Here is a 27610-nt window from a genome sequence, read left to right as displayed (position 1 = left end):
ATTAGGCATTCAAAATATGCTACCAATATTGGGTAACCATGTGTGCCAACTATCTTGTAGGACCGTGACAATGAAATAACTTGTTGAAATTAATCATGGAATAAATATAGAGCAAAAAATGCAAAGAAGAGATATTTTCACCGACTATTTAAAATTAGTATGAAAAGTACATTTTAAAAGGAACTAACAAATTGTAATAATATTCAAAATGCAATAATCCAGTCCTATTTGAGCTTAGCAAAAAACTATATCAACACTTTCTTTCCAAATCCTATGACTCCTCTGAGGATACATTTAAATTTATTATTGTGAATGTTTTTCAAACCATAGCTCCATTAGGCGTCAGATATTTCACAATATCTGATTTCCTCTTAAACACTAACCCTGTGCCTTCCATTTCTGATTACATCTTCAGCACTCACCCTGTCCCTTCATTTAAAGGAAGTTCAGTGAAGTTCAATTCCCCCCAAATTACTAAAAAATATCAAATTCAATTTTTTTAAAGGTCTGAAAGAAACAAGAGTTTAATAAGATGCCGACCTTGGTTTCTGTTCCTCTCATCATTTCCTTGAAGTATCTTAACTCACCTAACCATTTTTAATTAGGCAAAGGTTTCTAGAATTTTGTTGATACTTGCCCTCAATTAGCTTTGAACTATGAATAAATATACCTGAGCAGCTAGCTATGACAGAGGGCAAGATGGAAGCACCCAACAGAGAATAATATGAACCAATGTTCTTTTTCCTGGAAGTGTCTTACTCTGATTTTTCTACTCCTTCTCATTTGCAGGCCCCACCTCCTTTGCCATAGGAATGAACTCACCACCTGGACTGGCCCATCAGGGAACTCAAACTTCCCCAAAGTAACAAAGGATTCAAGGTGGAGACTTGTTCCATATGGAGACCACCCAAGCCCTGCAGTGGCTGACTGCTATGAAAGAGAAATGTCTCTCCATCTGACATCAAGAACTAAACAAGCCAGATATATATGCCAAATGTCTTCTTTGATAAAAGGAGGTCATCAAAGAACACAACAGGAAGGAAGGGCATAAGAATAAAATCACCATTAAATAGGGATGAGAGGCGGGAGGGAAAGGGAGAGAGAAGGGAAATTGCATGGAAATGGAAGGAGACCCTCATTGTTATACAAAACTACAATATAGGAGGAAGTGAGGGGAAAGGGAAAAAAACAAGGGAAATGAATTACATTAGATGGGTTAGAGAAGATGGGAGGGGAGGGAAGGGGGGATAGTAGAGGATAGGAAAGGCAACCCATATAATCCCTTGGTGCATGGATGGCAAGTGCTCATAAATGGAGTGAACATGGTTCAGGAAGATGATACCTTCAGTACAGGCTGTCATCCTGCTTCATGAGCACCAAGTGAAAATGCCATTGCCTAGTCTCTGCACATTTGGGGAGGAAAGGGAATTTTGTATTGTCATTCTCTAAATGAATACATTACCTTGCCAAATTGTCTGACCACCTTGTTTACTTTTGATCAAGGATCTCAGGAAACTAATGATAGAGAAAAGAATTGTTTAATAGCTGCTACTATCCCTATATTCCTTGTGATGATACACCTCCTATGCTAGTATGTGGCTTTCACCTGCAGTGTCTTAGGCATATCTGTTCTTGAACAATATATCTGGTGCTGCAGAAAGGGAAACAAGGAGACTGTTAATGCCCTGGGGTGCAACTCAGTGGTAGCACCTGCCTGCCTTGCACGAGGCTTAGGTTTCAGTTCCCAGCCCTATAAAATAGAATGTTATGCTTATAGTAGACTAAGAACTTGAAAATAGATTTTCAAAGAGTAGATTGAAGTATGATCAGAGTCAATCACTCACCCCTGCCCACCCCAACTTCATTCTTCAACTGTGCCCATTCTTCAACTGCGAAATGTGTAATATGTATATGCTTTTTTTTTCAGGGCTGGGGATAGAACCCAAGTCCTCGTGCAAGCTAGGCAAGCACTCTGTCACTGTGCTACATCCCCTGCCCTGTACGTACTTTTATTATCAAGCATTCTCCACATCTGTGCTACCTAATTCTAGGAAATATTTTCCATTTCTTTCCTTCACATGATCTCAGAGAGTCTATCAAGAGTAACCAAAACTTAAGTTTCAGTAGGTGAGGGCTTGGTAGACTTGGGCATATAATTCTTGACGTCTCCATGGAAACATCAGTTCCCAACTCTTTGCAGACATGGGATCATTCTGCAGTCCCATGTGGTGAGCCGTTTCTGCAGATTATGGTCGCCATTGCAAGATGGCGCTGGCTCCACTGTGGTCTGTAACAAACAACTCCTTGTTTGGGAGAGTTGGTGCATGGTTTCTCAGCACCCTGTGAGAAAGTTCCACGTGGCAGCTTCGCATTGGGGCTTGGGATGCTTTATTAAGGCTTGGAGGGGCATCCGAGGGGAGATTAGAAGAAATACCAAGGGCCTGAATAAACTGCTGAAAGAAGATTCCTGAGTTGCGTCTTCCTTGCGGGCAAGGGGTCGCGACAGTCCCACTTCTTGCCTGGGGAGACCATAAACAAGAACATGGTTCCAAAGCTATAGAACTCAATGTGGTTCTGTTACAAAACACAGAGACTTGATTGGCCTTTGTCTTGGCACAGTAGCTCCAAGCTTGAAAGAAATACACCACAAGGAGACATTAGATCTTGCAGCATTATTTCATCTCATTTTTATTTCTCTGTGATTTTGCAATCTTTATAGATTTCCTGCTGGCATTGTTACAAATTATGAAAATGGAAAAACAATAGAGGCTAATACAATATAGCCTAGAATTGTAACATTTTTAAAAATACCATACTGTAAACATTTCGGTCAGGCCCCAAAGGAAAATTGTTTAATATGGTTTGGGTTTCAATTTGAGATGTCACATTGATGGACTGATATGGGTGGGAGGTTTGGGACTGAGGGTTATTTTGTTATTTACTAATAAATGAGATTACTTCATCACCAAAAAAATATTACAGCATTTCTTTTTAATATTTGGCTTAGAAAAAAATTGGTGCTCCCCAACAGATAACCAAGTCCAATTTCTCATGCTTTTGTAAAGATTGTTTTTATTTTTTCATTTGTTTTCAGACAGAAAGGAGACTGTTCTGAGCTGCTGCCCACATAGAATCTGAGTGCTTTTTGTCCCCATATGGAGTATTGTTTTCCTCTCAGTGACATATGCAATGATCAATTGAATTGGCTACTGAGACTTGAAGCGATTCATGTTGTCTCCTGAACCATTTGCTCTGAGGACACATCATGTTCTCTTGCAGATTCATAAAGTGCCCAGAATTCCACAAAAAAATGTGTTGAAACCAAGCACCTTCATTTAAACGGCACTACCTAGTCACCAAGCTGTGTCACCTCTTGCCATTTAAAATGAACAGATGTTATTTTTGCTCCGAACTTGATTGCAAAACATCTATTTTTTTTAGCTCTTCTTTGCCAGTTAAAATCACATGAACAACAATACCTGAGCTACTTGCCAGAGTGCCAGAAATATTTGTTTTCCAAATCAAGCATGTAAAGATCTCAGAAGGTGAAGGATTTAGTCTGGCAGCATTGAAAGAATAAACTGGAACGAGGGCCAGAGTTTCAAGGTGTTGGTCACTAAGAACCAACCTGTTTGGCCACTCTGCTTTCTCAGGGTGGTCCTACAGTTAGAGAAGGCAGCTGTAAAAGGGTAATGGAGGTGTCGTAGTTTCTGAGTGACAGATCAGTATATATATTTTTTAACCAGGTAACTCCCTGCTCCTGAATTCTGCCATGCAACCAGACCTGACAGTGAGCCGAACATACGGTGGTTCCATCTGGCTACAGGACCCGCTGGACAAGGAACTCATGACAGAGTTCTCCTTCTTCAACCCTTTGTCGGACATCAAAGTCAAAGTGCAGAGCTCATTCATGGTTTCTCTGGGAGTGTCTGAGAGAGCTGAGTGCCATGGCAAGAATCACTCTGGGACATTTCCCCATGGAAAGAATCACAGCTTTAGTACAATACATCCCGAAAATAAAACGCCATACATCCAAAATCTGGCATCACTCCATGCAAGGACAGAACTGAGGACAACTGGTGTTTTTGGCCATTTAGGAGGGTACTTAGTAATGCCAAATACAGGTGGGTGGTAAGTGTATGCCTGTGTACTTTCCAGAGTTTGTTTAAATACTTCATATAATTATATCCTGTCAAAGTCATTTTATGATGTTTATCATCCCTTTGTCAGAAAGAAATGCCACCACTCTACGGGTCTATTTGATTTACACAACACACCAGGACCAAGGCTAAGACTAGGCTTTGTGGTTGTTATCTCTGAAAGTTTTAAATGCCTGTTAGAGCTGCTAGCCATATTAGTTGAAAGTGTCTAGGTAGTCCCCTGGGTTTAAGCCCCTTTGAAATATGTTACCTAGGGCATGATCAGGTAGCCCCCAAATCATTCTTTGGCATGACCACAACAAGTACCATGTTTATAGCTTTGCATGGCTTATATGCTAGTAGATAATTTAATGCAATGACAGTCTCATTTCATCAGTAAATGACCTAATAAACACATAGACACTTGCTAAGCATGTTACTTCATGATGAGCGTTGATGAATAGTCATTGCAAAGCTGCTCCTTTGAATTACTACTTCAGTTACTGTGCTGTGTTGTAAGCACAATTAAGTTCCAAGTATTTTCTTTCTTTCTTTGGGTTGGAAGAGCAGAGATTTTCTTGATGTTTTGCAGGACACATAAGGTGCCCAGCTTAGCTCACTTTTAAAATGACGTCCTAACGGTGGATTAGTTTTTGGAATTGCAGCCTGGGACTTAAGTGGGTGGTAGAATTTCACTTTGTCCCCTGAGTCCTAAGCAATGAGAATTGGGTAGTGTGCTGAGTCACAGGGTGCCAGGCTGAGAGGGATGGGGCCTTTGGTTCTGCAAGCATCGTTAGATTAGCACAGATTCAAGGCTGTGGCAGGTTCTCTCTAAAGTAAAGCTAACCAAAATTTTATCTCATAAAATGAAATCTGTAATAGGACTAGTCCAATATTATTGTTCTAGCTAACTGAACTCTCTAACAGTTTACTAACTTGAAACTCAACTTTTCCTTAAGTTGATGAATGTTGACTTGTTCATTCTCTCCCAAATTAATTACTTTCTTTAAACGTCATTTCAAAATCTGTTTTACTTCTTTTAAATAACCCTCTACTGCCACCCTAATGATTATATTTGGATAAAATTCCAATACTCCATACCTTTCTTGGTTAGTGTTTTAGGACATGAAAAGATCTTGGTTGAAATATGTGTGAGCATCAGTGTATAAATGTTTGCATATGATGTCACTCTTCTTTTGATGACTAAATGTATAGTGAATCAGTGAACCATATTTACAGTTTTCTTGGCAAACTGTGTAGGCCTCTGAGTACCACCTCATCTTGCTTTCTGATGCACAATTCATAACAGGTTCACACAAATCTTAGCTCACCGATCATCCCAGCTACATTTCTAGAAGTGAGTGGATACAAACAAGATAAATACATTTTAAAATTTGGGAGCAGATAAAACTTATGTATCAATATTCTGATTTGTTTTATACGATTTGTTTTATTTATACAAGATAAATACATTTTAAAATTTGGGAGCAGATAAACTTATGTATCAATATTCTCAGATTTGTTTTATACAAATATATATATATATATATTTGTTTACATACAGATTTGATTTATATATATATAAATTCCCAGATATGTGTGTGTGTGTGTGTGTGTGTGTGTGTGTGTGTGTTTGAATGAATACAAGTGACAATAAATGTTGGCGAGGAAATGGGGGAAAGGGTACACTCATACATTGCTGATGGGACTGCAAATTGATGCAACTACACTGGACCAATTGAAGATTCCTTTAAAAACTAGGAATGGAAACACCATTTGACCCAGTTATCCCACTCCTTAGTATATATCCACAGTATAAAATCAGTCTACTACAGTGACATAGCCACATCAATGTTCACAGAAGCTCAATTCACAATAGCTAAGCTATGGAACCAACCTAGGTACCCATCCACAGATGAATGGATAAAGAAAATGTGTTATATATACACAATGGAATATTACTCAGCACAAAGAAGAATGACTTTATAACATTTGCTGGTAAATGAATGGATCTGGAGACTATCATACTAACTGAAATAAGCCAATCCCAAAAAACCAGAGGTTGAATATTCTCACATGTGGATGCTAAAACACAATGGGTAGGTGGGGGTGGGCCATGAAAGTTCAGTGGATTATACCAAAAAGAATGAAAGGCAGGGAGAGGGGATAGGAATAGGAAGGACAGTGGAATGAATCTGATATAACTTTTCTTGTACATATGTGAATATACCACAGTGAATCTAGGCATCATGTACATCCACAAGACTGGGATTCAAATGCAATATATTCAGTGTTTATACAAATACATCAAATAGGTTCTACTGCCATGTATAGCTAAAAAAAACAAATGAATTTTTTTAAGAAGAGAGAAAGAAAAAAGAAAAATGAAATTCCATTTCCTAGCATGTTAATGGAGTTGAGGTTGGATGTGAAGATTTTCTCAATCTGCCATATTTCACTTTTGGTTCATCCCCTGTGACTATACCTTTATCAGAGATTTCCCCAGCAGACATTCCCTTTCATCTCAACCCTCAGAACTAAGTCACGCTCCCAATCTCAAACTGACTCAAACAAGGAGAACAGCACTGTCACAATGATTTGGGGGTGGTGTGAATGTTTGAGACCCACCACAGCAGTCCCTTCTGAGGTTTGGATGTGGTTGTCCTCCTAGGTCGATATGTTGGGATCCTCAGGGGGGCAGTATTGAGAAGGGGTGGATCCTAGAAAAGGTGAGGCCAAGAGGGAGGCCTAAGGTCATTGGGAGAGTGACCTCAGAAGGACACTCTGAGCACAGAAAAACCCTGGTTTTTGTCTGGCTTTCTGTCTGATGATGAGATTTCTTCCTCACTATGTCACATCAAGTCACAGGATGTTTAGGTGATAAGGGGAAAATGAGCTCTTCTCCTGGCAAAGGTCAACTTTCCATGTAAGGCTAGAAAACGTGGTTACAAACACAGCACACTCCAAGTAATGGCATCAGATCTCTTGACACAAGGTCATTAAGATATGAAAAATATAAAGATCCTTCCACTCAGACTCCATCCCCAGGTTCAAAAGCAGCAGTGTCCCCCAGCTGTTATACAGACCTGCTTCTATACTGTCCTACCTTCAGTGTGACTGTCTAGTGGGTCATCCAATTCACTGCTGAAAACAAAGACGCTCTTCAGGATCCAACCATACAAAACAGAGACTTAAACATAGGGTGGCTACAGAGTGGCTCTGACATTGCTCCTACCTCTGAGTCCATGCTGTGTGGACAGCATCTTCTTGCTCTGACTTGTGTTGCCAGGCTCTGACTGGGTTTTGTGCAATCGGAGGCCTTCCAACAAGACAATGCAATCAGAACAAAGCCTCTTCCACTTGGAGTTTCGGGAATGTATGCCTCTAATTTGGAAGCTCTTCAGCGGAATCCACAGGATGTTCTGAAAAAACAGAGTAAGTGTCAGTACATGGGTCTGGTTGAAGATTTTCTCAGGCAGCTGTGTATGGACACAGGGCTGGAGTGGTTGGAGGAGGCTGAAAAACAGCCAGAGATAGAGTTGCTGCTGGGACATGATCTATGGTGGACAACGAAAGGTAAAGGCATGGATCAGTAGTGCATGAGAAGCGAAGCCTTGGCTTCTCCAGCTAAAGCCCTGCTAATCAATGTGGGATGGTGAATTTATCAATGGGTTAAAATATAATAAATGCACTGTACAATTTGATGGCAGCATCTTACCACTCCTCCTGCCTTGTGGAGTCCTGTCAACTCCCCGCTGTTCTCTTTCAATGTTTCATGATTATTTGTCTTCCTTGTATCTCCATCTGCTTCTATTGTATAAATCGTCTCTCTATGAGAGCTTTAATATTCTTGAAATAGGTGCTCTGTCTTGTGCTCTGTTTGGCTGGATGCCCTGCACACGCCTCACTGCATTGCCTACAGACCCAAGGCCCCAGATGCAGGTGCAGATCCCGCCGGCAGGGCGCGTACTGTCCGCCCTGATCCTCCGCAGCGCCCCCTCTGGCTGAGAGAGCTTGAGGCAGTACCTGACGGGATAGCCGCGCCACTCAGGTCGCGCTCTAGTGGTGCCAGGACTGCCCCTGGCGTGGCGGCTGCGGGCCTGACCGTGAGCTCAGACCGTCGCAGGCAGGTGTGCAAAAGTGGACGCGCTGAGGCCGCCCTTTTCGCGGCCGGCTGCAGCAGGAAGTTGGCTGCCGCCCCGAGAACTTCGGTCGCCTCTAGCTTCCTGGGAAGCGGCGCGGGCTCCAGGCCATCCTGAGGGCCGCAGGTGAGTCGCTTATTGGAGGCGCCATTCAGACCCACTGATGGTGGGGATGGCTCACCCGGCGACTGTGACAGTTGGTTCCTGTGGTGCCGGCGGTTGGGAGCCGGGTGCCGCGCCGCCCACCCAGGCCGGTCTACCGCCTGGGGGCGCCCTCAAGCTGGGTAGGGGCGGCGGTTGGGCGGTTGGGCGCGTGAGTGAGTGTGGCCCCACAGGTACACGGGCACGAGGGGATGGGGCGGCAGGGGGAGTGGCCGGTGAGTGCGCATGGACTTCCAGTTTGGGGTGGGGGGAGAATCCCTCGAGCTGTGACAGTTGTGCCTGGAGGCAGAAGCACCAGAGCATCAATAATAACCCCTGGTTTGGTTGCCTTCCAGTTGATTCAGGCCACCTGTTAGGTCCTTGCTTCCTGAAGCAATGCCAGCTCACACCTAAAGCTCCTTTTTCCATCTCTTCATTTTGTACTTAGGCTAACTCTGTCACTCTGTGTTTTATGTTTCTAAGTTGGATTATTCGCTTTCTACAGATAGATTATGAATGTCTCCAATGAGGCCTTTAATATTTATTTTTCTCGAAACTCAGTCTTTATTTTTGACCTACCAGCAATCAAGAACTGAGCCTTTAATGCGTGCATTTTCTTCCTTAATTCAGCTAAGGAAACAGTTATAGAACACCTACTGTGTGCATTCATTGTGCTTGGTGCTGTACTGGACACTTACCATGCCACTTGTGGTCTAGCAAACGTCCCTAGTGCCCTTTACAGTTGCAGTGGTCAAGCAGAGTCCTCAGGGAAACCAAGACACCAGCAGGGACTGAATCATGGTCTAGTAGAATCAGCAGTTGGCACTGTGGTGGGACAAGCTTTTTATAGATGACATAGTCCCAAAGTTGTGGGCAAGAGTCCTATCAGGGATGCAGGAGTGGCAGCAACTGCCATAACCCATCCATACCAGGGATCCAGAGGGGTGATAACAGCTGGATTGACTACCTGGCTGTGTGACAGGGTGATTGGTGACTGTCAGTTGAGCCTGTGGACCACTGTACCTGACTGTTGAACAGTTGGGAACATGTTGTGGCAATGACCTAACAGACACCCATCTCTCCCTTTCCCATCATTCCTGAGGAGCTGAGATTTATTCCCTGTATTTCAGGCCCTGTGGCCTCACCTCTCATCCTTATTCTACTTCCTCACTTTTGTCCTCTGAAGGGGGAGCATATAGGTCACTGCAGTAAAGGGTCCTGCAGAGGTCACAGCCTGGTGGTGGTGGCAGTGATTTGGCAGGAAGCAAGGACACCAGGCTCCCATGCCCTGTGTGGCCCCTAGGAGAGCATGTCCCTGTTCTGATCCACAGTAGAAGGAGGCAATGTGAGTGTCAAAGTCAGAATTATGTCTTTTCCAGTTTTTCCTCATTATCAAATGCATTGATGCTGAACTCTCATTGTGTTTGGATATGCAATCACCAGGGAATTCAGCAAAACTCAAACACCAAACCATCAGTTGAAAAATGAAACAGTTTATCCAACCACATTCCATTAGTCACCTCTAGGTCCACTCCTGGGACCATTCTCATTGCTCTCAGTCTGGGTTCCATGGAACCTTCTCATCATAGGACAAATCATATTTGAATAAGTCCAGTATCAGGTGTTATAATTTCAAAATGAGGTGTCCACTAGAAGCTCACATGTGAGATAATGAAAGAAAGTTTTGGTGTAAACAGATTGGGATGTAAGAACCTTAACATAAACAGTTCCTTAATCCACCAATATGGATAAACTTAGGGGTAACTCTAGACAGGTAGAAGTTGGTTAGAAGAAGTAGGTGACTGAGGGCATGCCTTTGGGGCTTATACTTTGTGACTGGTGCTTGCTCTCTCTCCTACCCGGTGGCCATGTTCTTAACTGGATACTTCCACCACATACTTCTGCTATGATGTTATGCCTCATCTTGGGCCCAGAGTTATAGAGTCAGCTGTCTAAGGACTGACATAAGAAACTGTGAAGCAAATAAACTTTTCCTCCTCCTTCTTGTCAGGTCTTTTGGTGATAATTTTTTAAAAAGCTGGTTAGATGAAATTGATACCAAGAGGTGAGTTCTTCTTGTGATGAGTCTGACTATATTGTTCAGGAACATCTGGCAATTTTTAGTATTTGAAGTAGGACTTTTTTTTTAATCTTTAAAATTTTTATTATTTATAAAACCAAAAAGAAATGATAAAGACACAGGAGAACAACATAAATTTACACATCATGAAACACATTTTTGGCATCATCCTTTGTATAAAATAATACAAATATACCACATTATTAATTTTTTTCGTTATTGTACTGAGGACTGAATACAAGCACACTCTACTTCTGAGTTACATCTATATGTATAATATGAGATGAATTGCATTCTGCCATCATGCATGAAAAATTAGAATAAATAAAGAATTTAATAAAAAAATTAAAAAATAATAATCATCAGCATCTTAAAAAATTTTTAAACCATGAAAATTAATTGTAATCTTGCCTTTGCCAAATGACTGATGTTGATTCATTATATCAATAAAATAAAATTCTTCAGAATGTACATTGAAAAACCATAATTTTAAAATTCATATAAAAAATAAGAATTTTATAATTTATCAAGATACTACATGAATGAAGTGCTTGGCATGGTGGCACATGCCTGTAATCCTAGCTACTCAGGAAAAAGGACTGTGAGTTCAAGACCAGCCTTGGTAACTTAGTGAGGCCCTGTTTCAAAATTTAAAAAGGATTAAAGTAGGACTTTCCAAAATTTTAGAGATACAAGATGGAAAAGAATTGAACATTGCCACTAGAACTTGTGTGGCTCTGGTGGAGGCTCAGAAGACCAGAATGGTGGTAGTATGGTACATAAAAAAAGGCTGTGCTCATGAGATTGCAGCAGAGGAGTACACCATTGGAATTGCAAATAGAGGCCATTCATGTTACATTATGGCATAGAAATTATCTATATTTTCAACAAGTTCTGCCACTGTGTGGCTGAATCTAGAGGTACTCATTACTCTGCTGAAGGAAATTTCAAGGCAGCCCAGCATTCAGCTGCTGTATGAATATGACTAGCAGCTTCTCTCCAGGTTTATTGTGATAATGAGGAATAGAAATGAGAGGGTAAATGGAATTTGAAAAGAAAAGTCAGAGTAAAATTGGGTCTGAGTAAGATGTGGTTGTCAAAGCATTACAGTCACTATAGAGATGCTAAACAATTTACTCTGAGACAATAGGAGATATGGCTTGGGAACATCTCAGGAATTGGCAAGACCACCCTGGCCACTGCTTCACTGCTCTAGGACAAGGGCTGGAATTCCTCTGGAGGTTTTTGTCTTGTAGATTTAGGATTTCTTTCTCTGGCTTATACTTTTGACATTTGGGTGAATTACCCTGGTGAATGTATCTTCAGGCAATGTCTATTTGGGGTCTCATAAGTTTCCTGTAGATGGATGTCCACATCTTTCCCAAGAAGAGGAGAATTTCTGCTATGACTTCAATGAAAGAATTTTCTATCTCCTCAACTTGATTCTCCTTACATTCAGATGTCCGGAAAGTGTGAACATCTGTGCATTTAATGGTGTCCAAAGAGCTCAGATGCTGCCCTGGTGTATTCTATTTGGTTTCCCTTCTACTTTGTATCAGAAGAGCTGCCTTCAAGGTCTGATATTTCTTTGTTTTGCTCGATATACTCTGTTGTTTGGGATTTCTAATGCCTTTGTGTATGTTGGTTCATATCAACATTGCATATGCCCTTTAAGGCAAGAGTTGTTTTTAGGATACATTGATGTGAAATTTGTTGAGCATATTTGGCTGTATAATATGCAAGTTTTATATGTTAACATTTAAAATGTCTACGGAAGTAATCCCAGTTACCCCCATGCTGCTGTTAAACCACAATGGAAAGAAAAAACCACCACTCCAATTTTAAATCAAATTAAAGCAAGTTGTAATTCCGACTAGACTAGCTGCAACAGTTTTTCGCGAAATCTGTGGGTTAGAAGACAGCCCTCCAGCTCTCTAGAAGTGCAGTTTTATAGCACAATAATTTGACAATTAACAGATGAACATGCCTAACCAAGAGGCTGACCGGGACTGGGGCTGAAATATAGCAGGTGTCTTCCAGTAGGCAAAGTCAGCGCAGGGCAGAGCCTGAGCTCTGGCTGCCCAGTGACAGTGGGAAGAGTCATTCCTGGGCTGGACTTCCAGCAGGGCTCAGCCAGAGGCAGGATGACCCTGTGAATCCGCTCTGCCCAAGCTGGCCTCTAGTTCAGGAGGGAAGATCAGGCCTGGGCCTGATCTACAAGGGGGTCCCCTGGTGGTGGGATGGAACTGTGCTTACCCTTGCCCAGGCTTCTGTGCAGCAGCACCTGGCTGATCAGGTAGGAGCCAAATTTTAATACTTATTTTTTACTTTTCATAAACCAGCACACAATGCTCTTTTACATGGGTCCTGTTAAAATAAATCTTGGAAATAATCCAATTCATACAGACAGGAAGTAGAACGGTGCTTACTGGGATGAGTTTCAGGGAAAAGTGGCAAGAGAGTATTTAATGAGGACAGGTTGAATCTGTGAGTAGAAAAGTCCTGGGGATGGACAAATGATAGTGATGGCTGTATCATTAGGAGATTCTCTTTGGTGCCATAGAACCATAGTCCTTTATAAAAAGTGAACATGTTAAATGTCTCATATCGAGAACATGTACAACTGCAACTGTGTTAATTTTGTTTTTTAAATACCACGTCTACTCTTTTTTTTAAAGATTGTTTGTCTTAGTTGTTGATAGATCTTTATTTTATTTATTTGTGAAAGGTGCCCAGAAAGGAAGACCTTGGAGGCAAATGTGCTTCGGCTGAGCTGCAGTCCCAGCCCAAGTGGTAACTTAAGGAAAAAAAGTGTCTGAGTTACAATCCCACAAGGAATCTGTTGAAAGATACATAAAAGTACTTTTTTGAAAGAGAGAGAGAGAGAGAGAGAGAGAGAGAGAGAGAGAGAGAGAGAAGTCTAACTCTTAGTTTGCAGGGGACCCAACGTGTTTGTTGGTAGGGGGTGCTGAGGATCGAACCCGGCTCACAAGCGTGCCAGGCGAGCGCGCTACCGCTTGAGCCATACGGCCGCGAACTGTCAAAGTGTTTTGAAGAAAGAAAACCTCAGCGCGGATAGGGTTGAGGCTCACTGGTACAGTGCTTGGTAGCATAAGAGAGGCTCTGGGTTTGATCCTCAGCACCACATCAAAATAAATGAATAAAATAAAATCATTGGCTCCAAATACATCCCCCACTGCCCCCCCCCAAAAAAAAACCTTTTAAAAAATATATGAAAATCATGTAAAATGATTACAATGGACCACATCCGGGTATAAGAAAAAACTTTGCCACAGTAACAATGAATGACTTCTTGAAATTGAAATTCTTGGGCTAAAGATAGGCATGCACTTTACATTTTGGCATATTTTCTGAAACTTCTCTACAGAAGTGTTATGGCGACTTTGCCTTTCAGTTCTCAGAACTTGACAATCCATTTTCCAACACTGTTGAGATTCGGTGTTCTCCCTCTCTTTATTCTTTGTATTTGACAGGCAAAAACGCACATGTACTTTGTGTTTCCTTTGGATTACTAGATTGTGACGTGGAAAGACCTCTGGATCTTTGGTATGTCATCTTCAAAACAGTCCATATTGGGTTTTCCCATTTTTCTCAGTGATTTGTCTCTCCTCATTGACTTGTATGAGCTAGGTATGTGATGAAGCTCTGGTGAGCTGTGCAGACACCCAAAGGCACATCACCAAAATACTGTTTGCTAGCAACTGGCAACAGTTTTGCCTCTTGCATGGAGCCCTTTGGCAGAGCGTGAATTCGGATTCTTCTTATCCATTTGCAATGGAAGCCACGAGTTCTCCAAGGCTCCTGTGGGCAGAAGTGGTCCTGGGTAGAGCATGGACTCAGGCTGGGTTCCAATGTGGCAGGATGAACCCAGGCCTATACTGGGCCCTGGCTCCATTCCAGGTTGGCAAGGCGGATCTTGGCCAAGCCTGAGCTCCGGCAGAGGTCGGCCGGTGGCGGTAGGGACCGGTGGTATCCTGTGCCAGGGCTTCGGCCACAGGTCGTCCTGGAAGATGTGGAAGGGATCCTGAGCTCCTGAGGTGGTCTGGTGATGAGTGGAGGTAGTCCTGGGCCGAGCCTAAGGACCTACAGACTTCAGCAGGTGGCAGGTAGAACCTGGGCCTTCCCTGGGGCCTGGCTCTTGGGCAGAGCTTCAGATGCAGCAGGGGTCGGCCCCTGGCTGGATGGAAGGTGGTGTACCCTGGGCATGGTTGCCAGGCAGTGGGCGAGGCCTTCCTGAGCCAAGCGGAAGCTACAGCGGCGATCTGGCGGGGGCAGGATGAACTCGGACCTACCCTGTGCCCAGGCTCCCTTGCACTTCTGGCAAAGTGAATCTGGCTGGAGTCTCAGCTCTGGCAGGGGTCAGCAGGTGGCTGCATGGATCAAGGCCCCTCTAGAACTCCCGCGCAGGTGGAAGAGGCTGATCAGGGCAGAGCGGTGAGCTAGAGAAGAGGTCAGCCAGTGGTGGCATGGACCCTGGCTTACCCTGAGAAGGAGCTCCCTGCAGTTCAGCTGGGCGGATCAGGCCTGGGCCTGACCTGCGCAAGGGTCTGCAGGTGGCCGGATGGAACTTGGCTTACCCTTGCCCAGGCTCCTGAGCAGCTGGCTTGGCTGATCTGGCAGGAGCCTGAGCTCCGGAAGGTATTCCCTGTGGCCAGAGGTGGTCGTGGGTCTGGCCTGAGCTCTGTTGCGGGTCAGCCTGTGGCAGGATGGAGCCAGGCCTACCTTGGGCCAGGCTCCCCTGCCTGACAGAGAGGCTGACCTGGGCTGGGGCTGAACTCTAGCAGGTGTCTTCCAGTAGGCAGAGTCAGTGCAGGGCGGAGCCTGAGCTCTGGCGGGCCCCTGACAGTGGGCGGAGTCATTCCTGGGCTGAGTTGGAGTTCCAGCAGGGCCCAGCCTGAGGCGGGATGGCCCCGTGACTACCCTCCGCCCAAGCTGGCCTGGAGTTCAGCAGGGCGGATCAGGCCTGGGCCTGATCTGCACGGGGGCCCCCTGGTGGTGGGATGGAACTGTGCTTACCCTTGCCCAGGCTTCTGCGCAGCAGGACCTGGCGGATCAGCTAGGAGCCTGAGCTCAGGGAAAGTAGGCGGAGTCAGTGCAGAGCTGATCCTGAGCTCTGCTGGGCCACTGACAGGGGGCGGAGTCACTCCTGGACCCAGCCTGAGCCCCAGCAGGGCTTCAGCCTGAGGCAGGAGCTACCTTTGACTACCATTTGCCTCCTCATGTCTTCCTGGGAGGTCTGGGCCAATCTGAGCTCCCAAGGATGTTTGCTGATGAGTGAAAACAGTTTTCCTCTGTTGGATATCCCTGAGGACTATTCAGCACAGGAAGAATGACAAGGCTGTTGCAACCAGCGCGACCAAACCTGACATTCCAGCTAGGGGTCAGGACAGAGAATCAGCAGATCATCAACACACTCCGGAAACCAGGGATGCTGTGATGGTACGCAGAAGCCCACAGGTATGCTCGGGCTCAGTCCGCCAGCCAAAAATCCTTGTGAACAGGAGGACAGTAAAGAACCCTACGTGGTTAACGAAAGGCAGACTATTTAGGACAAACTCGGTCCACCAGATTGGTGTTGATTCAGGAAAGAAGACAATGATGACAGGAGCATGTGGATGCACAAATTCATGTGTCTTGTGTGTTAAGAAGAAAGGGCTTGAACCTGGTGTCCTGTCACATGGAGGCTGAGGCAGAAGGATTATGAGTTCAAAGCCGGCATCAGCAACTTAGCAAGGCCATTAGCAATTCAGTGAGGCTCTGACTGCAGATTAAATACCAAAAAAAAAAAAAATAGGGAGGAGGGGGGTGCTAGTGATGGAGCTTGGTGGTTAAGCATCCCAGGGCTCCATCCCCAATGAAATGAAAATAAATCATGTGGTTGAACCCAGAGAGGAAGATCCCACTGAAATACATTCAAATAGCTATATGCAACGTTCAGATATTGTTCTCCTAAGTCTTTGAGTTCTAAGTCAATAAAACTATGAAAATAAAGAATCACATCCTAATAGGTAAAGTGTATTCTTTCAGAGAGAGGCCAGTGTTGACCAGCTATCTACTTTCCTCATTTCAATTTCTATAAGATCTTACTTCCCGAAGGTATCGTGAGAGAAAACAAGGTATAAAGTCATGTTGCAAAATTAGGTCACAAAAGTATACATGTGTGAGTTATGTGTGTGTGTGTGTGTGTGTGTGTGTGTGTGTGTTTAAATTTTTTATTTGGTACCAGGGATGGAAATTCAGAGGCACTCAACCACTGAGCCGTATCCCAAGCCCTATTTTGTATTTCATTTGGAGACAGGGTCTCCTCTGACTGAGTTGCTTACTGCCTCACAGTTCCTGAGGCTTGGTTTGAACTTGAAATCCTCCAGCCTCAATCCCCCAAGGCATAGGCCATCATGCCCAACACCAAAGTACCATTTTGGAAAAAATAAAAGAAGTCGGGGATTTAGCACAAGAGGTATTCCTCACACAGTGAATTGTAAAGTCTGAAGGGTGGCAACTGGGAACAGAGTGACAGGACTCAAAAGAGAGATCAGGAAAGACTTGCATAGATAAAACATTTGATAACATCACAAAGGTCACATTTCCATTATTTGGAGAAAGACATATGGTTCCATAAAAGGTAGTGGGAACATTGTGAAGATGCCTAATGATGTAGTTAAGAACATGAAATCCAATCCCTCTCTCAATCTTTCCATCGAAAAGAACCCCAGATGCTCTGATACACTCAATGTATAAATCATCAAAGTCCAGGAACAAAATAAATGAATGTTTACACAATGGAGGAGGATTTCTAAACCTCAATGTGGAAAGCAGGAAGGCAAAGTTGGTTACTAATGCGAGTTTTGTATGTATATGGAGGTGTAGGGTGTGTGGACATGTACACACATACACCAGCACACATTGCTCTTGTACTTTGGTGGTGTTAAAATAAATCTTGGAAATAATCCAGTTCATACAGACAGGAAGTAGAACGGTGCTTACTGGGATGAGTTTCAGGGAAAAGTGGCAAGAGAGTATTTAATGAGGACAGGTTGAATCTGTGAGTAGAAAAGTCCTGGGGATGGACAAATGATAGTGATGGCTGTATCATTAGGAGATTCTCTTTGGTGCCATAGAAGCATACTCCTTTATAAAGAGTGAACATGTTAAATGTCTCATATCGAGAACATGTACAACTGCAACTGTGTTAATTTTGTTTTTTAAATACCACGTCTACTCTTTTTTTTAAAGATTGTTTGTCTTAGTTGTTGATAGATCTTTATTTTATTTATTTGTGAAAGGTGCCCAGAAAGGAAGACCTTGGAGGCAAATGTGCTTCGGCTGAGCTGCAGTCCCAGCCCAAGTGGTAACTTAAGGAAAAAAAGTGTCTGAGTTACAATCCCACAAGGAATCTGTTGAAAGATACATAAAAGTACTTTTTTGAAAGAGAGAGAGAGAGAGAGAGAGAGAGAGAGAGAGAGAAAAGTCTAACTCTTAGTTTGCAGGGGACTCAACGTGTTTGTTGGTAGGGGGTGCTGAGGATCGAACCCGGCTCACAGGCGTGCCAGGCGAGCGCGCTACCGCTTGAGCCATACGGCCGCGAACTGTCAAAGTGTTTTGAAGAAAGAAAACCTCAGCGCGGATAGGGTTGAGGCTCACTGGTACAGTGCTTGGTAGCATAAGAGAGGCTCTGGGTTTGATCCTCAGCACCACATCAAAATAAATGAATAAAATAAAATCATTGGCTCCAAATACATCCCCCACTGCCCCCCCCCCAAAAAAAAAACCTTTTAAAAAATATATGAAAATCATGTAAAATGATTACAATGGACCACATCCGGGTATAAGAAAAAACTTTGCCACAGTAACAATGAATGACTTCTTGAAATTGAAATTCTTGGGCTAAAGATAGGCATGCACTTTACATTTTGGCATATTTTCTGAAACTTCTCTACAGAAGTGTTATGGCGACTTTGCCTTTCAGTTCTCAGAACTTGACAATCCATTTTCCAACACTGTTGAGATTCGGTGTTCTCCCTCTCTTTATTCTTTGTATTTGACAGGCAAAAACGCACATGTACTTTGTGTTTCCTTTGGATTACTAGATTGTGACGTGGAAAGACCTCTGGATCTTTGGTATGTCATCTTCAAAACAGTCCATATTGGGTTTTCCCATTTTTCTCAGTGATTTGTCTCTCCTCATTGACTTGTATGAGCTAGGTATGTGATGAAGCTCTGGTGAGCTGTGCAGACACCCAAAGGCACATCACCAAAATACTGTTTGCTAGCAACTGGCAACAGTTTTGCCTCTTGCATGGAGCCCTTTGGCAGAGCGTGAATTCGGATTCTTCTTATCCATTTGCAATGGAAGCCACGAGTTCTCCAAGGCTCCTGTGGGCAGAAGTGGTCCTGGGTAGAGCATGGACTCAGGCTGGGTTCCAATGTGGCAGGATGAACCCAGGCCTATACTGGGCCCTGGCTCCATTCCAGGTTGGCAAGGCGGATCTTGGCCAAGCCTGAGCTCCGGCAGAGGTCGGCCGGTGGCGGTAGGGACCGGTGGTATCCTGTGCCAGGGCTTCGGCCACAGGTCGTCCTGGAAGATGTGGAAGGGATCCTGAGCTCCTGAGGTGGTCTGGTGATGAGTGGAGGTAGTCCTGGGCCGAGCCTAAGGACCTACAGACTTCAGCAGGTGGCAGGTAGAACCTGGGCCTTCCCTGGGGCCTGGCTCTTGGGCAGAGCTTCAGATGCAGCAGGGGTCGGCCCCTGGCTGGATGGAAGGTGGTGTACCCTGGGCATGGTTGCCAGGCAGTGGGCGAGGCCTTCCTGAGCCAAGCGGAAGCTACAGCGGCGATCTGGCGGGGGCAGGATGAACTCGGACCTACCCTGTGCCCAGGCTCCCTTGCACTTCTGGCAAAGTGAATCTGGCTGGAGTCTCAGCTCTGGCAGGGGTCAGCAGGTGGCTGCATGGATCAAGGCCCCTCTAGAACTCCCGCGCAGGTGGAAGAGGCTGGTCAGGGCAGAGCGGTGAGCTAGAGAAGAGGTCAGCCAGTGGTGGCATGGACCCTGGCTTACCCTGAGAAGGAGCTCCCTGCAGTTCAGCTGGGCGGATCAGGCCTGGGCCTGACCTGCGCAAGGGTCTGCAGGTGGCCGGATGGAACTTGGCTTACCCTTGCCCAGGCTCCTGAGCAGCTGGCTTGGCTGATCTGGCAGGAGCCTGAGCTCCGGAAGGTATTCCCTGTGGCCAGAGGTGGTCGTGGGTCTGGCCTGAGCTCTGTTGCGGGTCAGCCTGTGGCAGGATGGAGCCAGGCCTACCTTGGGCCAGGCTCCCCTGCCTGACAGAGAGGCTGACCTGGGCTGGGGCTGAACTCTAGCAGGTGTCTTCCAGTAGGCAGAGTCAGTGCAGGGCGGAGCCTGAGCTCTGGCGGGCCCCTGACAGTGGGCGGAGTCATTCCTGGGCTGAGTTGGAGTTCCAGCAGGGCCCAGCCTGAGGCGGGATGGCCCCGTGACTACCCTCCGCCCAAGCTGGCCTGGAGTTCAGCAGGGCGGATCAGGCCTGGGCCTGATCTGCACGGGGGCCCCCTGGTGGTGGGATGGAACTGTGCTTACCCTTGCCCAGGCTTCTGCGCAGCAGGACCTGGGGGATCAGCTAGGAGCCTGAGCTCAGGGAAAGTAGGCGGAGTCAGTGCAGAGCTGATCCTGAGCTCTGCTGGGCCACTGACAGGGGGCGGAGTCACTCCTGGACCCAGCCTGAGCCCCAGCAGGGCTTCAGCCTGAGGCAGGAGCTACCTTTGACTACCATTTGCCTCCTCATGTCTTCCTGGGAGGTCTGGGCCAATCTGAGCTCCCAAGGATGTTTGCTGATGAGTGAAAACAGTTTTCCTCTGTTGGATATCCCTGAGGACTATTCAGCACAGGAAGAATGACAAGGCTGTTGCAACCAGCGCGACCAAACCTGACATTCCAGCTAGGGGTCAGGACAGAGAATCAGCAGATCATCAACACACTCCGGAAACCAGGGATGCTGTGATGGTACGCAGAAGCCCACAGGTATGCTCGGGCTCAGTCCGCCAGCCAAAAATCCTTGTGAACAGGAGGACAGTAAAGAACCCTACGTGGTTAACGAAAGGCAGACTATTTAGGACAAACTCGGTCCACCAGATTGGTGTTGATTCAGGAAAGAAGACAATGATGACAGGAGCATGTGGATGCACAAATTCATGTGTCTTGTGTGTTAAGAAGAAAGGGCTTGAACCTGGTGTCCTGTCACATGGAGGCTGAGGCAGAAGGATTATGAGTTCAAAGCCGGCATCAGCAACTTAGCAAGGCCATTAGCAATTCAGTGAGGCTCTGACTGCAAATTAAATACCAAAAAAAAAAAAAAAAAAAAATAGGGAGGAGGGGGGTGCTAGTGATGGAGCTTGGTGGTTAAGCATCCCAGGGCTCCATCCCCAATGAAATGAAAATAAATCATGTGGTTGAACCCAGAGAGGAAGATCCCACTGAAATACATTCAAATAGCTATATGCAACGTTCAGATATTGTTCTCCTAAGTCTTTGAGTTCTAAGTCAATAAAACTATGAAAATAAAGAATCACATCCTAATAGGTAAAGTGTATTCTTTCAGAGAGAGGCCAGTGTTGACCAGCTATCTACTTTCCTCATTTCAATTTCTATAAGATCTTACTTCCCGAAGGTATCGTGAGAGAAAACAAGGTATAAAGTCATGTTGCAAAATTAGGTCACAAAAGTATACATGTGTGAGTTATGTGTGTGTGTGTGTGTGTGTGTGTGTGTGTGTTTAAATTTTTTATTTGGTACCAGGGATGGAAATTCAGAGGCACTCAACCACTGAGCCGTATCCCAAGCCCTATTTTGTATTTCATTTGGAGACAGGGTCTCCTCTGACTGAGTTGCTTACTGCCTCACAGTTCCTGAGGCTTGGTTTGAACTTGAAATCCTCCAGCCTCAATCCCCCAAGGCATAGGCCATCATGCCCAACACCAAAGTACCATTTTGGAAAAAATAAAAGAAGTCGGGGATTTAGCACAAGAGGTATTCCTCACACAGTGAATTGTAAAGTCTGAAGGGTGGCAACTGGGAACAGAGTGACAGGACTCAAAAGAGAGATCAGGAAAGACTTGCATAGATAAAACATTTGATAACATCACAAAGGTCACATTTCCATTATTTGGAGAAAGACATATGGTTCCATAAAAGGTAGTGGGAACATTGTGAAGATGCCTAATGATGTAGTTAAGAACATGAAATCCAATCCCTCTCTCAATCTTTCCATCGAAAAGAACCCCAGATGCTCTGATACACTCAATGTATAAATCATCAAAGTCCAGGAACAAAATAAATGAATGCTTACACAATGGAGGAGGATTTCTAAACCTCAATGTGGAAACCAGGAAGGCAAAGTTGGTTACTAATGCGAGTTTTGTATGTATATGGAGGTGTAGTGTGTGTGGACATGTACACACATACACCAGCACACATTGCTCTTGTACTTTGGTGGTGTTAAAATAAATCTTGGAAATAATCCAATTCATACAGACAGGAAGTAGAACGGTGCTTACTGGGATGAGTTTCAGGGAAAAGTGGCAAGAGAGTATTTAATGAGGACAGGTTGAATCTGTGAGTAGAAAAGTCCTGGGGATGGACAAATGATAGTGATGGCTGTATCATTAGGAGATTCTCTTTGGTGCCATAGAAGCATACTCCTTTATAAAGAGTGAACATGTTAAATGTCTCATATCGAGAACATGTACAACTGCAACTGTGTTAATTTTGTTTTTAAAATACCACGTCTACTCTTTTTTTTAAAGATTGTTTGTCTTAGTTGTTGATAGATCTTTATTTTATTTATTTGTGAAAGGTGCCCAGAAAGGAAGACCTTGGAGGCAAATGTGCTTCGGCTGAGCTGCAGTCCCAGCCCAAGTGGTAACTTAAGGAAAAAAAGTGTCTGAGTTACAATCCCACAAGGAATCTGTTGAAAGATACGTAAAAGTACTTTTTTGAAAGAGAGAGAGAGAGAGAGAGAGAGAAAAGTCTAACTCTTAGTTTGCAGGGGACCCAACGTGTTTGTTAGTAGGGGGTGCTGAGGATCGAACCCGGCCCACAGGCGTGCCAGGCGAGCGCGCTACCGCTTGAGCCATATGGCCGCGAACTGTCAAAGTGTTTTGAAGAAAGAAAACCTCAGCGCGGATAGGGTTGAGGCTCACTGGTACAGTGCTTGGTAGCATAAGAGAGGCTCTGGGTTTGATCCTCAGCACCACATCAAAATAAATGAATAAAATAAAATCATTGGCTCCAAATACATCCCCCACTGCCCCCCCCCAAAAAAAAAACCTTTTAAAAAATATATGAAAATCATGTAAAATGATTACAATGGACCACATCCGGGTATAAGAAAAAACTTTGCCACAGTAACAATGAATGACTTCTTGAAATTGAAATTCTTGGGCTAAAGATAGGCATGCACTTTACATTTTGGCATATTTTCTGAAACTTCTCTACAGAAGTGTTATGGCGACTTTGCTTTTCAGTTCTCAGAACTTGACAATCCATTTTCCAACACTGTTGAGATTCGGTGTTCTCCCTCTCTTTATTCTTCGTATTTGACAGGCAAAAACGCACATGTACTTTGTGTTTCCTTTGGATTACTAGATTGTGACGTGGAAAGACCTCTGGATCTTTGGTATGTCATCTTCAAAACAGTCCATATTGGGTTTTCCCATTTTTCTCAGTGATTTGTCTCTCCTCATTGACTTGTATGAGCTAGGTATGTGATGAAGCTCTGGTGAGCTGTGCAGACACCCAAAGGCACATCACCAAAATACTGTTTGCTAGCAACTGGCAACAGTTTTGCCTCTTGCATGGAGCCCTTTGGCAGAGCGTGAATTCGGATTCTTCTTATCCATTTGCAATGGAAGCCACGAGTTCTCCAAGGCTCCTGTGGGCAGAAGTGGTCCTGGGTAGAGCATGGACTCAGGCTGGGTTCCAATGTGGCAGGATGAACCCAGGCCTATACTGGGCCCTGGCTCCATTCCAGGTTGGCAAGGCGGATCTTGGCCAAGCCTGAGCTCCGGCAGAGGTCGGCCGGTGGCGGTAGGGACCGGTGGTATCCTGTGCCAGGGCTTCGGCCACAGGTCGTCCTGGAAGATGTGGAAGGGATCCTGAGCTCCTGAGGTGGTCTGGTGATGAGTGGAGGTAGTCCTGGGCCGAGCCTAAGGACCTACAGACTTCAGCAGGTGGCAGGTAGAACCTGGGCCTTCCCTGGGGCCTGGCTCTTGGGCAGAGCTTCAGATGCAGCAGGGGTCGGCCCCTGGCTGGATGGAAGGTGGTGTACCCTGGGCATGGTTGCCAGGCAGTGGGCCAGGCCTTCCTGAGCCAAGCGGAAGCTACAGCGGCGATCTGGCGGGGGCAGGATGAACTCGGACCTACCCTGTGCCCAGGCTCCCTTGCACTTCTGGCAAAGTGAATCTGGCTGGAGTCTCAGCTCTGGCAGGGGTCAGCAGGTGGCTGCATGGATCAAGGCCCCTCTAGAACTCCCGCGCAGGTGGAAGAGGCTGGTCAGGGCAGAGCGGTGAGCTAGAGAAGAGGTCAGCCAGTGGTGGCATGGACCCTGGCTTACCCTGAGAAGGAGCTCCCTGCAGTTCAGCTGGGCGGATCAGGCCTGGGCCTGACCTGCGCAAGGGTCTGCAGGTGGCCGGATGGAACTTGGCTTACCCTTGCCCAGGCTCCTGAGCAGCTGGCTTGGCTGATCTGGCAGGAGCCTGAGCTCCGGAAGGTATTCCCTGTGGCCAGAGGTGGTCGTGGGTCTGGCCTGAGCTCTGTTGCGGGTCAGCCTGTGGCAGGATGGAGCCAGGCCTACCTTGGGCCAGGCTCCCCTGCCTGACAGAGAGGCTGACCTGGGCTGGGGCTGAACTCTAGCAGGTGTCTTCCAGTAGGCAGAGTCAGTGCAGGGCGGAGCCTGAGCTCTGGCGGGCCCCTGACAGTGGGCGGAGTCATTCCTGGGCTGAGTTGGAGTTCCAGCAGGGCCCAGCCTGAGGCGGGATGGCCCCGTGACTACCCTCCGCCCAAGCTGGCCTGGAGTTCAGCAGGGCGGATCAGGCCTGGGCCTGATCTGCACGGGGGCCCCCTGGTGGTGGGATGGAACTGTGCTTACCCTTGCCCAGGCTTCTGCGCAGCAGGACCTGGGGGATCAGCTAGGAGCCTGAGCTCAGGGAAAGTAGGCGGAGTCAGTGCAGAGCTGATCCTGAGCTCTGCTGGGCCACTGACAGGGGGCGGAGTCACTCCTGGACCCAGCCTGAGCCCCAGCAGGGCTTCAGCCTGAGGCAGGAGCTACCTTTGACTACCATTTGCCTCCTCATGTCTTCCTGGGAGGTCTGGGCCAATCTGAGCTCCCAAGGATGTTTGCTGATGAGTGAAAACAGTTTTCCTCTGTTGGATATCCCTGAGGACTATTCAGCACAGGAAGAATGACAAGGCTGTTGCAACCAGCGCGACCAAACCTGACATTCCAGCTAGGGGTCAGGACAGAGAATCAGCAGATCATCAACACACTCCGGAAACCAGGGATGCTGTGATGGTACGCAGAAGCCCACAGGTATGCTCGGGCTCAGTCCGCCAGCCAAAAATCCTTGTGAACAGGAGGACAGTAAAGAACCCTACGTGGTTAACGAAAGGCAGACTATTTAGGACAAACTCGGTCCACCAGATTGGTGTTGATTCAGGAAAGAAGACAATGATGACAGGAGCATGTGGATGCACAAATTCATGTGTCTTGTGTGTTAAGAAGAAAGGGCTTGAACCTGGTGTCCTGTCACATGGAGGCTGAGGCAGAAGGATTATGAGTTCAAAGCCGGCATCAGCAACTTAGCAAGGCCATTAGCAATTCAGTGAGGCTCTGACTGCAGATTAAATACCAAAAAAAAAAAAAAAAAAAAAATAGGGAGGAGGGGGGTGCTAGTGATGGAGCTTGGTGGTTAAGCATCCCAGGGCTCCATCCCCAATGAAATGAAAATAAATCATGTGGTTGAACCCAGAGAGGAAGATCCCACTGAAATACATTCAAATAGCTATATGCAACGTTCAGATATTGTTCTCCTAAGTCTTTGAGTTCTAAGTCAATAAAACTATGAAAATAAAGAATCACATCCTAATAGGTAAAGTGTATTCTTTCAGAGAGAGGCCAGTGTTGACCAGCTATCTACTTTCCTCATTTCAATTTCTATAAGATCTTACTTCCCGAAGGTATCGTGAGAGAAAACAAGGTATAAAGTCATGTTGCAAAATTAGGTCACAAAAGTATACATGTGTGAGTTATGTGTGTGTGTGTGTGTGTGTGTGTGTGTGTGTGTGTGTTTAAATTTTTTATTTGGTACCAGGGATGGAAATTCAGAGGCACTCAACCACTGAGCCGTATCCCAAGCCCTATTTTGTATTTCATTTGGAGACAGGGTCTCCTCTGACTGAGTTGCTTACTGCCTCACAGTTCCTGAGGCTTGGTTTGAACTTGAAATCCTCCAGCCTCAATCCCCCAAGGCATAGGCCATCATGCCCAACACCAAAGTACCATTTTGGAAAAAATAAAAGAAGTCGGGGATTTAGCACAAGAGGTATTCCTCACACAGTGAACTGTAAAGTCTGAAGGGTGGCAACTGGGAACAGAGTGACAGGACTCAAAAGAGAGATCAGGAAAGACTTGCATAGATAAAACATTTGATAACATCACAAAGGTCACATTTCCATTATTTGGAGAAAGACATATGGTTCCATAAAAGGTAGTGGGAACATTGTGAAGATGCCTAATGATGTAGTTAAGAACATGAAATCCAATCCCTCTCTCAATCTTTCCATCGAAAAGAACCCCAGATGCTCTGATACACTCAATGTATAAATCATCAAAGTCCAGGAACAAAATAAATGAATGCTTACACAATGGAGGAGGATTTCTAAACCTCAATGTGGAAACCAGGAAGGCAAAGTTGGTTACTAATGCGAGTTTTGTATGTATATGGAGGTGTAGTGTGTGTGGACATGTACACACATACACCAGCACACATTGCTCTTGTACTTTGGTGGTGTTAAAATAAATCTTGGAAATAATCCAATTCCTACAGACAGGAAGTAGAACGGTGCTTACTGGGATGAGTTTCAGGGAAAAGTGGCAAGAGAGTATTTAATGAGGACAGGTTGAATCTGTGAGTAGAAAAGTCCTGGGGATGGACAAATGATAGTGATGGCTGTATCATTAGGAGATTCTCTTTGGTGCCATAGAAGCATACTCCTTTATAAAGAGTGAACATGTTAAATGTCTCATATCGAGAACATGTACAACTGCAACTGTGTTAATTTTGTTTTTAAAATACCACGTCTACTCTTTTTTTTAAAGATTGTTTGTCTTAGTTGTTGATAGATCTTTATTTTATTTATTTGTGAAAGGTGCCCAGAAAGGAAGACCTTGGAGGCAAATGTGCTTCGGCTGAGCTGCAGTCCCAGCCCAAGTGGTAACTTAAGGAAAAAAAGTGTCTGAGTTACAATCCCACAAGGAATCTGTTGAAAGATACGTAAAAGTACTTTTTTGAAAGAGAGAGAGAGAGAGAGAGAGAGAAAAGTCTAACTCTTAGTTTGCAGGGGACCCAACGTGTTTGTTAGTAGGGGGTGCTGAGGATCGAACCCGGCTCACAGGCGTGCCAGGCGAGCGCGCTACCGCTTGAGCCATATGGCCGCGAACTGTCAAAGTGTTTTGAAGAAAGAAAACCTCAGCGCGGATAGGGTTGAGGCTCACTGGTACAGTGCTTGGTAGCATAAGAGAGGCTCTGGGTTTGATCCTCAGCACCACATCAAAATAAATGAATAAAATAAAATCATTGGCTCCAAATACATCCCCCACTGCCCCCCCCCCCAAAAAAAACCTTTTAAAAAATATATGAAAATCATGTAAAATGATTACAATGGACCACATCCGGGTATAAGAAAAAACTTTGCCACAGTAACAATGAATGACTTCTTGAAATTGAAATTCTTGGGCTAAAGATAGGCATGCACTTTACATTTTGGCATATTTTCTGAAACTTCTCTACAGAAGTGTTATGGCG

This window comes from Callospermophilus lateralis, unplaced genomic scaffold (assembly GCF_048772815.1).
Source record: "Callospermophilus lateralis isolate mCalLat2 unplaced genomic scaffold, mCalLat2.hap1 Scaffold_120, whole genome shotgun sequence".
Lineage (NCBI taxonomy): Eukaryota > Metazoa > Chordata > Mammalia > Rodentia > Sciuridae > Callospermophilus > Callospermophilus lateralis.
This window is presented reverse-complemented; position numbering follows the sequence as displayed.